Source organism: Neodiprion fabricii, chromosome 2, assembly GCF_021155785.1.
Source record: "Neodiprion fabricii isolate iyNeoFabr1 chromosome 2, iyNeoFabr1.1, whole genome shotgun sequence".
In the NCBI taxonomy this organism is placed as follows: domain Eukaryota; kingdom Metazoa; phylum Arthropoda; class Insecta; order Hymenoptera; family Diprionidae; genus Neodiprion; species Neodiprion fabricii.
Window position 1 is genome coordinate 17,526,503 of NC_060240.1, and position 18,075 is coordinate 17,544,577.

The 18,075-nt window shown below is 37.0% G+C and overlaps 1 protein-coding gene across 1 annotated transcript in view; it reads left to right on the forward strand.

Moving 5' to 3' along the window:
- Window positions 1–18,075, forward strand: part of LOC124175705 — a 475,074-nt gene that overhangs the window by 282,835 nt on the left and 174,164 nt on the right. Inside the window, exon 2 of the mRNA XM_046556127.1 lies at window positions 12,376–12,472. The gene's annotated coding sequence lies outside the window, so the exon portion shown is untranslated. The remainder of the gene's footprint in view (window positions 1–12,375; window positions 12,473–18,075) is intronic.

The window sequence follows — 18,075 nt, forward strand, 5'->3', positions numbered from 1 at the left end:
TTAAAAGAGTGTGTTAAAACGCAACACGCGATTGTCGAAATTTATACGAAAGATTTTGAAACTCGCACTGAAATGAAGTTTTTATTAGCATCGCATGGTATGACTTAATCTAATAATAATATTTATAGAAAAATTTAGAATAATCTGTGCAATCAATTACGATCATAACCTGACAATTTGAAGTCAATTTGACTCAAGTTAAATTCATAAAGATATGGAAGATGATGAATGTACACTCCACTTTTGAAGAAGAAAACGATTTTCCCTACGTGTAGACAAGATCGAAACTATATTCCATTATTGGTCTTATCACACGTCAAGTGAAACAGTGTTTTTAAAGTCACGCATGAATTTAAACTTTGTAGATACGAAGGGTTGGAAGTTATCACCCACATCGTTTCTGGAAACGTCGCTTAGACAAAAAGAGCCGTAAAATTTTCGCCAAAGTTTTCAACACATTATACGGCAGTATATTCGGTTCTACCCTATCTATTCTATGCTCAAGTCTTACACGGCACGAGGCGGTCTTATATTTGAGCTGATGTTTCTAAAAACTTTCTTATAACACCAGTTGATTATTAGTGACTGTGAAGTGATAGCACATAATTGAAAACTTTTGATGTGTGTATGAATTCAATATTTTCAATAATAATTTAGTCAACTTTCAAATAAAACCAGATGAAATAAATCTCAAACTTTGATCCAACATAAAAACATTTCACATAGTTTCAAGTTCTTTTAAATCGTTCGTAAAATTGTTCGAGTATCTACAGATTTTAGAATATATCTTTCACTTCCTAAGATCTGAAGCATTTTATGAGTAAACCAAAAGTGTCAGAAGATGTGATATTTTGAAAGATTGACACGACTTGGGATTTTCAAAGCTGACAAAGAATTACTGCAAATTTTGGCAGATTTGAAGAAATTTTATTTCATGCGCCTTTCAAAGATTCGTTCATGGGATTCCACAAAATTTGTTGCACGAATTCATCGCTCACTTGATATTTCCTATATTTGAATAAAGTTTACTAAATTTCTGGAAACTCTGAGAAGGTTTCTTGACATTTTGAGAAAAAAAAAATTCCTACCGATTATTCCTTCGGTTTTGAGTATGCCATGTGATTTTAAAAGATGTAATAATTTCTGGAATTTTTAAACTGTCCTGAGATTTGAAATTATTCCACTCACCGTCAGTACAAAAGAATTCATGATATTTTGAATGCGAATTCGTCATATGGAAATGTTTTCCAAAACCTTCAACCAAAATTATAGGAATAACTTTGTGTGACATAATATGGTTGCAATGAAATTCGAATAGTCGATTTACAAGTGATTTGTAAACCTGCAGCGTGTAGATGATTTGAAGGAACCTTGCGTAATTCGAGATTAGAACTGTATTTTAGGGTTATAAGGCCACTCGACAATTCTCGTACAATCTGTAATGAACGCGTTCGTTGTAGGAGCGCACAGACTCCGCCAGCATTTCTGCTTGCGGTTAGACTTTGAAGAATACATACGCGAGTCGGCACGGCACTCGACGAGACGTCAAGCAAAGGAGAAAAACGGGGCAAAATGCTGGCGGTGAAACGCTAACGCCGAATTTATGGCTTTCGTTTCTTGGTTGGTGGAACTCGCGTTACCAGACTGCTTGACGAGGGAATAAGTATTTTTATTTTTGCATTTTCACTGTAACTCATTGTTACCCAAGTCACGTATTGAATCGTTATATGAACGCACTTTTTTAACCTCCATTCTCGACAAACGATTCTGGACAAAGATTTCACGTAACTGGTACCCTTTCTTGTTATACCACAAGTAGAATGTGAAAATTACAGTCCTTTTTAGGACACGTTGTAGGGTAAATTTCATTTTGTTTAATTCAATATGGGTCTTGTCAAGGTCATAAAGTACTCCTACTTTTACCGACCGAGCAAATTCACCCTTTTTCTTCTCATATTGAATAAACAAACGAGCAAAAAGGGCTCTAATTTCGAAGGTGCATCGCTACTTCTTCAAGGAGTTCCGAAAATGTACACATATCTCAAAAATCGTTAAAAAAATTTGTAAGTTTTTTGACATGTGTTACTATTCCCACATCTCCCGTATATCAGGGGCCAAAAAGTGCATAACTGAGATACGTTGCGTAATTCCGGAAAGAATGAGGAGTAAAATGAGACATCGTGCAATGTTTTTATGCAATATTGAGGTCGCTAGACGAGAAATAGGAATCACAATAATTTCGGAAATGAAAGATGCCCTCGTGATCAGCTGGGCACACGGCCGAGCGTTTCTTGGTTGACGTGGTCGCCGCAGCACGAAGTGGCGCTTGTGGTCAATGGAGCTTGCGTTCTTCTCTAGCGACCTCAATATTGCATGAAAAGTTTCACGATGGCTCGTTTTACTCCTCTTTCTTTCCGGAATTGCGTAGAGCATCTTAGCTATGCATTTTTTGACCCGTAAAATGAGGGAAATGAAGACATAGTAAAACGTGTCAAAAAACTACGCAATTTTTGACGATTTTTGGGTTATGAGTAACTTTCCTGGATTCCGCTACAGAAGAGCGGTGCACTGTCGAAATCTGAACCCTTTTCGTTCGTTAATTTATTTAATATAGAAAGAAACAAGGTGAACTTGCTCGGTCAGTGGAGCTAAGAGTACTACACGACTGTGAGTGAATAAAGTGAACGATGAGTCTGCGTATGACTTAAAATGAATTACGGTCTATATTGACGGGCACGTGGAAAAAGTTGCTCTCTGGTTTGAATTGAAAAACCGGCTATCTCGGGTTTCCATCGAAAATTTAGTTGGCAGCACTGTCAGTCTCCATATAAAACTCATCGTTGCGATCCGGAATTCACGCAAGCTCCATTTTGGGGATATTATATTAATTTCTAGTCATAGGGGCGAGGTGGCAGAATGTGCCCATTAAGGTGAAAAGGTTTCGAATGGAGACTTGAATTGGTTGATAGAGTAGGTTTTCTTCGCAGGAACACCATATTATCAACAACACAGACAACAAACGTTTTTTCCAATTAAGTATTTACGGGACGGTCGGGCAAAATAGGCCTTATGCGATCCAAATTATTTTTGAAAAAGTGTTTAAAAACTGTTCTCAGGTCAAGACTAAATAAATTTGTAGGAGCGAGACCGGCAAGGGCTCGTTCGGGGGTGGAGCCCATGTCTATGACTCGCGTGCGTAATTCAGAGTGCTTGACTCACACCGGAGACTGCGTACGTCTATCACGACGACCGGCTCACTTCTGATCTACTGAGTCTCATGAGCTCACTCTTATCTATCGTACGACTGACCTGCCATCTGGACTAACCTCTTACGTAACATTACAAGGTATTTACTCCCACAAATTGTTATCTCGAAATTTTTGGAAGATCATGTTCTCGGTAAGGGACCCATTCTTCCCGACCCCCCCCTTTATTTACATTAATTCATCATGATGAAACATTAGTTGAATGTTTATACTTTTTTTTAGCGAGTTCATAATATAATTTTCTGCAACTGAGAGCTATGGAAACCTTTCAGTATCATTAAATTCCAGAACCGGCAATTTTTTAAACCTTCAGTACCGATCATTGACTCGTATTGGTTTTCGGTTACATCATTTTTTTTTAATTCGCAATCAATTGAATAGTTGACAATATCGTGTTCATATGAAGAATACCTACTCTTTCCATCGATTCAAGTCTCCATTCGAAACCTTTTCTCCTTAAAGTGCATATTTTGCCACCTTACTCTTGTTTCTAAGAATATATTAAAGGGGGAGTAAGGGTTTCATCGTAAAAAAAAACACTTTTTTTGTACATTTTTTTTTTTTAAAGTATGGATTGAGCAAATTTATTCAAACCTTTTGTACATTATTAAGTACACTTTTAACAATATTCTGTAATTTTTTGATGCGGAAATATTGCAAAACAAGCCGGTGACAGAGCTTGCCACAGAACGTCTTAGAAAAAAAGCAATTTGCGGTGTTCACTATATCTCGGTTGGAAATTATCTAAAATCAAAAACCATTAAAATTTAGTCAAAGTATCATCGAATCCTCCCCCTAACGTTCTGTGATTATTTCTTTTTTTCATTTAAAAATTTTTGGTGACCATCTAAAGTGTAAACTGCTATTTTCCATGAAAAATTCCGCCATTTTGTGGGTGGGAAACCCTTTTAATGTGAAAAAAAAAATTTTAACAAACGTTGGAGGGAGGTATTTTATATGTAAAAAATGTGTACCAAGTTTGAAACGAATCGGTCAAGTAGTTTCTAAATGGCAGTGAACACGGACTTTGAAAAAGTAGTTTTGAGAAAAAATAACAAGCGCACGGTCGAACGTACGACAAACTGACGCTCGTCTCTCGTTTTGAAATATTGTACAGTGTATAGTATATACATACAAATATAAATTATGTTTTTATGGCTTTACTTACCTGTCTTTACTAAGTAAAATATTCTCGAAACAGGATAATGGACCAGAACGATAGAAGTGAATAAGCTGTATACCTGCGTCAGAGCTATAGTGTTAAAGGGCAGGAGACTAACTAGACAATAACTTCAAGAGTTTTGCTAAGATCGACTTAAAATTTTGGGAATATATTCTTCAAATGTTTAGTAATAAGATAAGACAAAAAAAAATTCGATTTTTCGAAAATGCAAACCCTTACCCCCCCCCCCCCCCCCCTAATATGATATCCCCAAAATGAAGCGTGTATAAATTTTGGAGCTCAACGGCGAGTTTTGTATGGAGTCTGACTGTGCTGCCAGCTAAATTTGCGATGGAAAAATTTCTCGAGCGAGACAGCCGGTTCTTCAAGCGAAACCTGAGATAGATTGTTCAATTGAAACCCGAGATAGCCGCTTTTTCCACGCGGCTGTCGATATCTGTGTTCCCCAAATCAAGTCCCATTTTTGCACTAAAACCTTGAGAAATTCTTGATGACTATAAAGTAAATGAAACTACAACTACTTTTACCGTTTTCAGCTGAAGGTGTACCAACTGTTGGCATAATAAACAAGTAGTCCCGGCTATTTATTAAAATTGAAAAATTGGGGTATATATATATATATATATTGGTAATAGATTACAAATGCAAAGGTGTATACTGATACAAAGAATATCTGGCATACAGGACCGAACAGCAGTAGAGGGAAGAAAAAAAAACTAAAACCTATAACCTAGTGTCTGAAAATAATTAATTGTTTTCCATCAATAAATAATTAACACGGGCAAGTAACAGTATTGATACTCAAAATTAGGTTTATCTTTAACTCCCTGCGCTGCAACTATTACCAACGTCCAATTACTGCAAGCCACCTTCATCATACGCTGTAACTATAGTTCTAAGATCCAAATCGATCTAAATTTCACGTTTAAATATCATATGTTTAACATTTGCCTGCATATAAAACGCATGATCAGAATTTGCAAGACTCGGAGTAATAAATACCCACGATAGATCCTAGTAGAAAACAAACAATAAATATAACTGAAAATTAAACGTGAGAAAGGGAAGCATAAGCAGTTCGCAATCAAGAACCCCTTATTATCAGAACAGAGGATTTTTACCAGAATTTCATAGCTTGATCCTTCTTGACCAATCGTCTCGCGTTGACATATCCAAGACTCTCATTCACCAATCGCAATCCTTTTAACTACTCCTGCATTACATTCTTCATTCGAATCCCAACTCAGAGCAGAGAAGACAGAATCGTTTTAGTCATGCAGGCAGAAAAAAAAAATTTTTAATCTATTAGCATTGATTTCAAACTATTTCTATTGACTGTTGATCGTTAAGAAATAAACCTAGAGTAGAGTCAGGCTGCAGTGATATCTTTATGGCCAGTAACACTGTTATCTTTTTGTGCTTGGTTACTTTTTCCTATCAGGGTTTCAGTGCGCGCCTGGCGATATGTGCGATAATGTAAAAGGGTGTAAGTGTATTTCCTAAATCCAGCCATCCAAATAATTTAGCCTGCACCAATAAAATTTCTAGTGTACTCAGAGATCACCTATGACTGAAAATGTTACTCATGTTTCCAAATGATTTTCCTTTTACTATGTAACGTCCTGGACGACTTTCAGTGATTTTCGAGTTGGACAGAATCATCACAGAAAGTCACTGGAAATCACCTTTAACGCTCGAAAATCACTTAAAATCAATAAAACCACAGAATAAGTCAAAATTCAATAGGAAACGCTTGACGTCGATGTTGATGAAAACTATTTAGGGTTTATCGCAACGCATACAGCTATTATTATAATTTCGAACGCTTACTATTTGATTTCTTAGCGCTATCACGTGATTTCAAGTGATAAAAAATGATTCCAAAATGCATTTCAGTCACCCGAGTACCCAAAATTCACAGTTTTATTTCCATAAATTTATGACTTTCATGAGTGAATGTCCCACCCACGTTACAAGTCCGCCATCCGTTTAATGATGTTCATGAAACACCATAGAATTTAGGAAAACACTGCAGTCTTCAGCGCCGATTCATGATTCTACCATGGACTTTTCGGCAATTTTTCTCACCTCAGGTCACACAGTCACATCACCGATAACTCCCTCTTGTTCCGCTTTTCACGAAGCGATTTCTCTTCGAGGTGATAACCGAGCGCGAAAATCTCTCGAGGTTCATAAAGGACCGTCCCTTAGCCACCCTTTCAAGGGTAGCTGAGGTGTGTCCTATCCTCCGGTAACTGCGGGGAGATTTTAATCATCCCACGTTCTTTCCCTTGAGCTTATCCCAAAAAAAGCATACCTTGAGTTTCGCGCCCCGCAGTTCGTACGCCGTGCGTAATTCAAACCGGTATACCTCCGCCCCGGAATATTAGGTTTGAGGTATTAAGTTTTAGGTTTCTACAGCATTATTAGTGATTATAAGCGGAGCTTTTGTATACATAATAGATGCATGTATACATAATAAACGTAGGTAGAGGCCCCTAGGTGGCAATGAGGAATTCCTAGTCCGGACTTCGTGTGTGTGAAGATCCCAGTCCCACAAGCTCTGAATCGATATCACGTGGGCGCAAATTATGAGCCCCTCAATTACGAAAGCACTCGACAGCCTGACCCAGTTATTTGATGAAACTTTAGCCAATTATCATATCCATTGCACAAATTAAATCAGCTTAGTTGACATTTCATTCAACATTTAGCTAAATGATACTTACGCATTTTTTTTCAATTTCTCTAAAGTATACCCGGCACCCCTGATACTCTAAAAAATTACTAACGATCGCTTTCCAGAAAGCCGAATCTGCACTGGAAGGAATAATAATTTCAACAGATTTACGACGTTTTTCAGAACTGTGTGGAAAGTTGATATTCTTTCGCAAAATTTCGGGCTCGGGATATCTCGAATATATCACGAAATGTGATTTGAATACGTATAGAAATAAAGTGTGTTTACATAAAGCATGCAAATTTGTCCTTTATATTTGTGACTGTAAGGAAATCTTATTTCTGAGTGAAAGAAAATCTGAATTCTGAATGAAGAATTTCGGCTGACAAAATTAGAATTGATAGATTTCAGGCACACGATTTTCAAATTGAAATTACCGAACTCAGCCATCACGACTTTTTACAATCGTTTCAAAAAGGATGCTATCTTTATTGCACCTTGGGACTCGTCATTTAGATAATTATATATTGATCCATTTCCAACTTTCCATAAAATGAGATGGAAAATGGACATGCAGAGAATCTTCACGAGTCCAGCTTGTGAGGCTAATGAGTTTTCCTATCGCAGAATCTGAATTTTTATTATCGGGGGTAACATACATCTAATAACCTAATCCTCGCAGGAATCGCTCTTCATTATCCGATGAGCAAGGTTAAGCAGTGACGACTTTCCTCGATAATTGGATACCCGATTAGAATCAAAGGTATTGTGAACTGCTACCCACGCCAAACAGCACAGGGTCCGCACCTTTGTTTGCTCAATTTCCGTTTTATGACGTACCTATACTAGTTAAGTACAAGTATACACACATAAATTAATACGCATACACATATGACACATGTTCCGCCATACTTGTTATTTCATTTTTTTTTCTCTTCTTTCTCACAACGTTTCACTACCAGTTAAAGTCAAAAAGTTAAAAAGTTGGCTGAAACTTCAACTCGTACGCCGCCTATTTGAACAACAAATTTCATGGTGAGAGGAAGAAAAAGAAGGCGTAAACCTGCACCTGCTCAATGCAACTTCCCCTGTCTAACTTTTCTTCAACCGTCAAACACGCAACAGAAACGTACGAAGCTCTCGTCTCAAACTTTTCTAAAGTCTAGACATTTTCCAGACCGCGTTGACCTCGTAGATACGTCGCGCGACATCGTTTTACATATGAAATTTTGCCAAACACTTTTATCACCCTGCAATATGGCTCACTTTGTCCAATAAAACCCCAGCATAGTTCGGTGCCGCGTTGCTCAACCAAAGTAAGTACAGAATCAGTCAAACATCAAAGAAAGCTAATTTATTCATGGTATTTCAAAAATAAAACCATACTGCAAAAAAAAAAAAAAAACAAAACTGTTAAACAATATCATTTAAAGACGTCAATTCTCTGGTGCTTGGAACCTTGAACTGGTTCTATTAAAAATTACTATGTATTGCATTTTTCTTTTATCGTTAGGTGAAGAACTTTTGCAAATAAAAATTTTGAGAACTATAACAGGCCTTCCATTCATTGTTAAAAAAACCCGAAATACCCAATCAGTGGCAGTATTATTGACCAAGGCGTATGCATTTTGATGTATGGAATTGATAAAGGTCACTCTACGATGATCTACAAATAATTCAGATAGCAATTGAGTAAATTTTTCACTAAAAACAGATAAGTAAAACCTCATCCGAAACTCATGATAGTTTGACCAATCTAGGACGCAGTATGCATGCGATATCGTTGAATATGTTTCTATATTTATATCGACAATTGGAAGCAGTGGCCACAATCCACTTAGGTGAAAATTGTCAGGTGCTATTCGCGCTAGCACAGTGTGAGGATTCTGCTCGTATCTGGTCTGAGGAGGAAGATGGTGACGACGAACTGAGGAGGTGAGGCGATGCTGGGTGGTAGCTACGTGCGGTGAATCTAGAGTCCTCGAGTACCGAGTCCTGGGAAATCCTGGAAAATCCGTGGATAGAAGTACATGGATAGAATCGAACTGTGTACAGTGCTAACGGAACTACTATAAACCAACCAAAAAGATCTGAATAGACCCGTGGGAGTCGAGATGGTGAAAGCAATCAATTCGAATGTCTGTCTTTGATGATATCTGCAGCCCGCAGCCCCCATTGAACCGCGAACAGGAAACCTAAATAACGTTCTTCAACAGCATGTATCGGCTCATGACTTTAATTCTGCCAGTCTTCATTTGTTTCTCAACTTTAATGAATGGAATATTGCGAAGACTTCATCAAGCTGGTGCCTACTTCTGAACATCACTAGTGATTGAGAAGTACTTACATTGACCCTTTGATGCATAGATTTTTTTTTTTACATGCAATTTACTTGAAATTTCGCTTTTGGGGTCGCTGATTACGAATCTGAACTTGAAATTCGAAAATTTTAATTGACGGGTCCAATATGGCGGACGTAAATTTAAAAAGTTGTTTCATTTTGATGAAACTTTATGTTACATGGTTTCTGGAGTCACTGATTACGAATCTGAAGTCAAAATTCGAAATTTCGAAATTCAAAAACACGTAGAAAAGTGTTGAAAAAATTCCGTAAAATTTTTTGGTGTTTATGAAGTTTGTGTAAAAATAGGCATTCAGATTTTCACGGTAGATTATCAAAAAATTCTTCTTTTCGTGGAAAAGTACGAATTTCGACTATTTGTTTACATGTGCTACTTTTGCAACAAATAAGTAAATAATTTTTTTTTTTTTTTTCTCACACTCAGAAATATCTCAGGGATCATGTGAAACAAAAAATCTCGGGAGCTGTGATCAAAAAAGTAGTGTAATTAATTAAAAGCTGCAAACAAAAAGTTGGGATTCTGAGTGTACCTGCGTAAATTAAAGAGCTTCTCACTTTCCTGCGCGTTTTTCTACGGCTTTCTATTTTCAGCCGAATTTTTAATTCTGCTCCGATATACCTGTTCTCCCGCGCTTCCCCGTACATACCTCTGTTTTAATGTGAAAACATATATTTAGAGATGATTGAATGGCAAAAAACACCCAGTATTTCAAGGGTTATACTTTTTTCTCTTTATTGGCAAGTCTACGACGTAGTAAAATTCTCATAGATATAGAAACGTAAATATTGTATAAGCCAGAAAATTTAGGTTCCACTCCGAAGCTACGTCCCATAAATTTTTACAGCGTGAGCGCTATTGTAATGACTTGAGGGTCCGGTCGTTTATTCCCAACCGAGAAGGAACAGAGCCCGTCTATCTAGGTTCAACTTCACTTATCCGTTTAAGAAAAACCGGGATAAGGATTCGTGATTGACATATTTAAAGTGAACATGGCTGTCGGAGATAAAATAGCACTTGGTGATCTAGTGCTTATTACCGTATGCGTGGTGTCGAGTAATTAAAAAGTCGCGACGGAAAGTGAATAGGTTGAGGAGGGTAAACGAAGTGCGTTGTTCGAAAGGTAAATGGAACGTAACGTCGGATGAGCAAAGCGAAGCGTGAGTGAGCGCAGAAAGCAAAGCGCAATATCAGAGTTTTTCGAATAAAAGGAGACAGTCGGGTTCGCACAGGATGCGCGAGGGATTGTTTAGTATGAAGAAATGAAGAGGCTTTTAGATGGGAGGGATAAAAGGCGATGTATGAATAATAGAGGAATGCGAAATGGTGATGAGCACGTAACACTCTTAATATTGCATTATCGGTATTGTTTCAGGGCTTCTCGATAAGAGGGGAAATACGTACAGCGGTATCGAAAAATCAAACTTTTTTTTCTTCACGACAAATATTGGCGACACATTTTAAGAATACTTTTAAACAGAAATGCATTCTCAAAACTACATCTTTCAAGTTCATGGGAAACGTAACTTCAAAATGAGTTAAAATTTCAATTTTTTTTCTCCTAATATGTCCCATATTCTCAAATTTCAATTTTTGAAATATTTTTTAGATATAAATTCAGCATTTAAATGTCGCAATACCAAAACTTCTAGGCTTATAGTTTTCAGGCCAATATTGAAGTCGTTGGATTGCCCATATAAACGGACAATTGACGTCAAAACTTTCCTGAAAAACTACGCCATAACGTTGCCATTTTTCAATATTTTTGAACAAATATACTTGTATGAACAGTTTAATTATGTGATAAATTCTTCCTAAAGTTTCATAAATGTGACATGTTTCGTTCCTTCCAAAAAAAGGAAAACGATCGAAACTGGCTAAATCACTGGAATAACATAGTTAATTGAAGATTGCGTTTACCAGCGTGATGACCTGGACTAGCAGTCAGCACTTTGTATTTTTATTTTTCCAACATCTGCTTGGAAAGTTCGATTTTAGCCTGTGAAGTATGCGCAACTTGCCTAATTTCTGAACGGTGCGATAAAACAACGTTGACGCACGCGCCCAATTAAAATTCTCGATTATAGACACGCTGTGTTTTCATTTTTATTTTCGGCACACGTGCATTTTACAAGTCAATTTTACGGACTGCGTTTAATGAGCGTAAGTCATTCAATCTTTAATTTAACGCGCAGTTAATGGCGGCTTTGATGCTTTTCAAATCAACATTTTTTCAACAGGTGCTGTAAAAACACTCCCTTACCGACCGAGCAAACTCACTCGTTTTTTTTCCCTATATTAAACGAATAAACAAACGGAACGGGTTTATACTCGACCATGCGTCCATCTGATTGTGAGAGCATCTTTTACGAAATTATTATTATATTATATTATATTAATACCTAGTTCTCGTCTAGCAGCCTCAATTCGTACGAAAACAGTCTCACGATAGCTCATTTTACTCCTCATTCTTTCTGAAATTGCGCAAAGTATTTCAGCCATGCACTTTTCGGCCCCTGAAATGTGGGATAATGTGGGAATAGTAACACGTGTTAAAAAACCACACATTTTTTTGACGATTTTCGCGATACGAGTAACTTTCCTGAATTCCTCAAAAAAAAGCGATGCATCGTCGAAATTTGAACCCTTCACATTTGTTTGTTTATTTGATACAGGAAGAAAAAAGGTGAGCTTACTCGGTCGGTAAAGGTAGGATTACTACATCCCCTTAACAATTGTACTCTTGCGATTAAAGGACTTGGTTTTGCGGCTTACGCTGCTACTTCGAACCCATTAAAAATCACCTGCCCTCCGCACTTATAATACAGTATTCTATTTCAACATGTATTCTGCTAATGGTGATGTAATATTCATAATTTTCCGCAGGTACTCAAACCAGAGACCAGTCAGAATTGTGGCGAATGTTTGGTGTGCGAGCTGATCGTCTTCGAATCCAGAATTAATTTGGGGAATGGATGGCGAGGTGAGTAGATAAGTCTCTACGGTGATTCTGAATAAAAATTTTCACACTCTTGTAATTTTTGATCATGGCTACGGAACTTCACCTTTCACCTCCAGATGAATCTTAACTACGTGACAGTTCCCCCCCGCAGTAATGAACTTCCGCCGAAGTATGTATCAGTAGGGTGATCCTGAAAAAGGTTATTTTTGGACTTCGACTGGTTCACCCCCTAAATTGCCTCCAAATAATTAAAACATAATTACCTTTTTCTCGGATATTTATCTCAACTCTAAGCCGTGGCCGCAAGAGGATAGATTTCTTCATTCGACCCCTTCAAGAGCACAACAAATCCAACCAACGGATTTTGATCAAATTTGGTACAGGAGGTTTCTTGGGTCGCTGACTACGCATTTGAATTCGAAATTTGAAAATTAAAAATGGTGAATCCAATATGGTGGACTATAATCCAAAAAGACACTCGATTTTGGCGAAATTTGGTACTCGACAACAAGGATTTTTGAGGCCGCTAATTACGAATCTGAACTCAAAACTTTTTATTGGATCGACCGTTTTTAATTTCGTAATTTCAAGTTCAGATTCGTAATCTGCAGCCTCGTAAGCCCTCAAGTACGGAGGTTTGTCGAAATCGAATGACTTTTTGGATTTTGGTTCGCCATATTGAATCCGCCGTTTTGAATTCTTGAATGTTAAGTTTAGATTCGTGATCAGCACCCCCCCAGGAACCCCCCTATACCAAATTTTGCCGTATTCCGTTCGGTGGATTTCATGTGTTCCTGAAAGAATTAAATGGAGAAAACCACCCTCTTACGGGCACGGGTTAGATTTGAGATAAAAATTTGAAAAAAATCAATGAATTGTTTTTGAATTATTCGCTATTGATTTGGTGGTTGAGCTAAGCGAAATTATAAAATGACCTTATCAAGGACCACCCGGATGTATTAGCTGCTATTATACGATAAAGGGTTTCACGCTCATCCAAACGAATTCTTACCCACCACGTCAGCTACCCCGTGATGATTTCTTCAAACTTAATAATACCAGTTGTGTATCCCAAGTTTCTATATCGCAGGAGTGACTTTGTGGGTTGAAACTTCGCATGTGTAAACTAACCCTCAGCGTAACGATACTTACAACGTCAGAGGAGTCGTAGAAAAGAGCATTCAGAGAAATGTGTGGTACTAGGAATAAGAGAATAAAAGTCAATAAATCCGATAAAGAATTCGGTGCAGAGATCCAGCAAATTTAGTGAGACTCCTTGGTTTCTATACATGTTCAACAAATGAATTTTTCTCGCATAGCGAAATGCAAGTACTTGCTTCAATGCAATACGTGGTTGATTCTATGTTTATATTTCTCCTAATTTCACCTACCCAAATAGTAAACGGACGAAATATAGCCGATAGGTAATTAATATGTTCTTTTGCCGACACACTTTGCCTCTAAATGATACATGTAAAAAAAAATGTCGTTCAAGACGAGACTGAATATTGCTAAAGAAACAAAACCGTTCTGAAAAATTATTCTACACGATAGATAGACTAATATTATTTGACAGAGTTCAGTGCATTATAATCTTAGTCAAGTTGACTGAAAAATTTTGAAAACCAGGTCGGCAAAACAATTTTTACAATAAAACAAAGAACGCTTCTGTGAACGGTTTTCACATCAAAGCGAAACGTAAGATGGAAATCTGGAAATAAAGGTAAAGGAAAAAACAAAACTGCTTACAGTATGAATTGAATAAATATGCGACCTTAAAGGCACCAAGAAAAATCGAGAAAAATAATCACGGCAAAACAGCCAGAGTCGTTGGCATTCAGCGCATGCGCGGTCGGGTTCCTGTATACATATCAGCAAATTTTCCAGCTCTCTACACCCATTAAAGGGGAAACGTTTGAAATATGTCAGTGAGGCGCGAGGCAAAAGTTGACGAGACGGTGAGATTGTGCCGGATCCTTGCTTGTTCTCCCAGGGTTCTGAGGTAGAAATCGTACGTCAGCTGAGCTGAGAAATTCTCGCTGTTGCTCTCATTCTTTGTCGAGCCACTGTTGAAACTTCTTCGACGATGAAGATTCAATTTTCACATCAATGATCCCGCGCGAACAAATTCCTGAGCTTCCGAACGTCCTTTCAGACTCTGCCGTTTTTTCTTTCATTTTGCAACGGACTATTTCTTATCACGGTTTGTTCCGACAAATATTTAAACGCAAACGAGGAGCCTCTTGCAAATAACAAAGTTATCCGTTATCATTCTTTTTTTTTTTATCTTTTTGCTTTACAGGACACAGATTAAAACGAGACTTTTTCAATGTTTAAAATGATCGGAACGGAATTCAGGACATTCGGTGTGAACCAATTACATGACTATATAACATAAAACCGAATAAACGAAACGTATAAATATAAAAAAAAACAATGATATAGAGAAATTGTATAACTAAAATTGGTACGACGGACATCTATGACGATAATAGTTCAATGAAATGTATACCTATAAAATTACAGAAATAACATGTCAAATTATAAAACTTATCATCAACGTTTCTTTCTGGATGTTTTCCATGTTCCGGTTTCCCTTTCCTCTGTTGAACTCGCTAATTCTTTTCCTGGCCAATAGAACTCCCATCTTCCGTCATGTTCTGGTGGGATTTCATTGTCACTGATCCGCAAAATTTGGTCGCTGATAGTTTTTTTGTGTAACCACAAGTTTACCCAACACGCGTGAACTTTATTTTGTTAAATTTTGATCAACTCGTTGATTTTTTTTTTTTTTGTTCGAAGAGCGCGCTCTAATAACTCTCGATCGTTCAATCGTCGTGAAAAGAATCTCCTGGAGATTGAGATCCTGTATCATTCCAATAACCGCCCAGGTCAAGGCTTACCCATCAATGAGTCCAGTTGTCCTTGTTTTCGGCGGGCGTATTCAAACTGTTACAATTTGTACATTGAATTTTCAGATAACAATTTGTTTACACACTTCCTTTCGGTGTGATTGCTTTCAGTTCTTTGATACTAGGCAGACTTTTTCGTAATTATCCTATTTTTTTCATCCTCTTTCGTGATCTCGTACAGTATTTATTCGTATCATGTCACTAAATTTCACGAAACGACTTTACATCACAGGTTATTGCCTAGTAATTTCAAGCCGTTCGAATTATGGCAAGCTGTTACCATTTCCCAACCAATATCTTGTGTCGCTTGTTGCGTGGTATATCCCGCTTATCTCGATCGTAATAATTGGGTCCCGTTCTTCCATCGTTGTTATTATTATTATTATTGTTGTTATTATTATTGTTATTTTATCATTACCACGTTTTTATCAACTCGCTTTTTTTGTCTGTCTGTTTGTTTGCATGTATCTTCGGTAAAAATGTTGCAATCGATTTTAAACTAACCATCCGATGAGCTAGAGACTTGAAACTTTAAACATAGCTCAGAACTGGATGACTATGCAATATTATTTGTTTGTCCGATTGGTACAAGTTTTGCAATCAATTTTATTCGTTCACATAAGGACGATACAACGATCACCGATGGAGACCGAAGGTAGTCGAAGACGTTAGACGAAGACGACCAACGACAGATGCAGACGGCAGACGTGGTCAGTAGTAACGCAGATTGACAAACGACTCAACGACAAGCGTTCGAAGCAGCGACCTGAAATTTGCCACATATCTCTGTCATAATCTCGACAAGATGTGTAAATAAAAATCGATTGAAAAATTTTACACACACTGGACGAAAAAGTAGAAAATAATTATGTGAATTAAAATAAAATTTTTAATTTATCATGTTGCTAAAACTGACTAAAAAAAATAAGGTAATAAGATTTGAAACGAAAAACGTAGGTGTCGTTGAGGAAACGCCGACAACAGTTCATATTATTTGCAGTGCAATAAAATTTTTACTGACTTAGGTAAACTATCCATTCATCAATTGTCTATTACATGTGCCCCACGTTTTTCGTTCTAAATATTATTATCTTACACTTTTTAGTCCGTTTCAAAAACGCGATAAATTAAAAAATGTATCTTTGTTCAAATAATTGTTATTGTTTGCTCACCAATGTCTTATAATTTGCATTTCATTTGCCTGGTTTAGCTTGGATATGTACAACAAAAATCCGCAACTCGTTACGCATTGTTTCGTTTCGACTACCATTTTTACGTGACATTTGGCAAACATCACGCACATTCCTTGAACCGAGCGTCCAAAGCCTTTATCTTTATTTATGACCCTTTTTCTTTTTCAAGAAACTTCACTCAGTAATCTTTTTTCACTGTAAACTCGCATCCACATTTCAATTTGGTAACCAATTATTCAAGCTAGCACTCGAAACTTTATATTAAAATTTATGGCTTTTTAGATTTAATTAATGCTAATTTATGGCTGACAAGGTTAAAAAAATTTGGAAATTATTTCGTTACGTTTCACTCTCTCCCTCTAAACTCTTCTTTATCCACCTCTTCCAGAAATCCTTACGTTCAAACTATTTTCACTCTAAGTTCAACCAGAACCCCTACACTCAAAACTTTACAAATGCATTATTTTGATCAAGCAGCCGACTCCTCTAACGCAACCAATCGCCACAGCTTAGCTATTTCCTACCTCTACTCAAGATCCCTTCATGCTCCTTCATCGCCAACAACCAAAACTCTACTCGATTTTCAAGAGAGTCCTGTGAAACCATCTCAACTTGAAACACGTAAACCTACAGCATCATCTTCTTAAATGAAAAATTTAATCCCACACAATTACTTACTTAAACATCAAAATTTAAACTACATCTTTTAAGCTCATGGGAAACGTAACTTCAAAATGAGTTAATATTTCAATTTTTTTTTCTCCTAATGTGTCCCATATTCTCAAATTTCAACTTTTGAAATATTTTTTAGATATAAATTCAGCATTTAAATGTCGCAATACCAAAACTTCTAAGCTTATAGTTTTCAGGCCAATATTGAAGTCGTTGGATTGCCCATATAAACGGACAATTGACGTCAAAACCTTCCTGAAGAACTACGCCATAACGTTGCCATTTTGCAATATTTTTGAACAAATATACTTGTATGAACGGTTTAATTATGTGATAAATTGTTCCTGAAGTTTCATAAATGTGACATGTTTCGTTCCTTCCAAAAAAAGGAAAACGATCGAAACTGGCTAAATCACTGGAATAACATAGTTAATTGAAGATTGCGTTTACCAGCGTGATGACCTGGACTAGCAGTCAGCACTTTATATTTTTATTTTTCCAACATCTGCTTGGAAAGTTCGATTTTAGCCTGTGAAGCATGCGCAACTTGCCTAATTTCTGAACGGTGCGATAAGACAACGTTGACGCACGCGCCCAATTAAAATTCTCGATTATAGACACGCTGTTTTTTTATTTTTATTTTCGGCACACGTGCATTTTACAAGTCAATTTTACGCACTGCGTTTAATGAGCGAAAGTAACAATTTAACCGAGTAATTTTTTCCCCTTCCATTCAGAAGGAGTTATTCAACTGTTGACAATACTGTCGTAGATCCGTTGAAACATTACCCAATCTTTAATAGTCTCTTATTCAGTAATACGATTTTTTTAGTTTTTCCAAAAACAC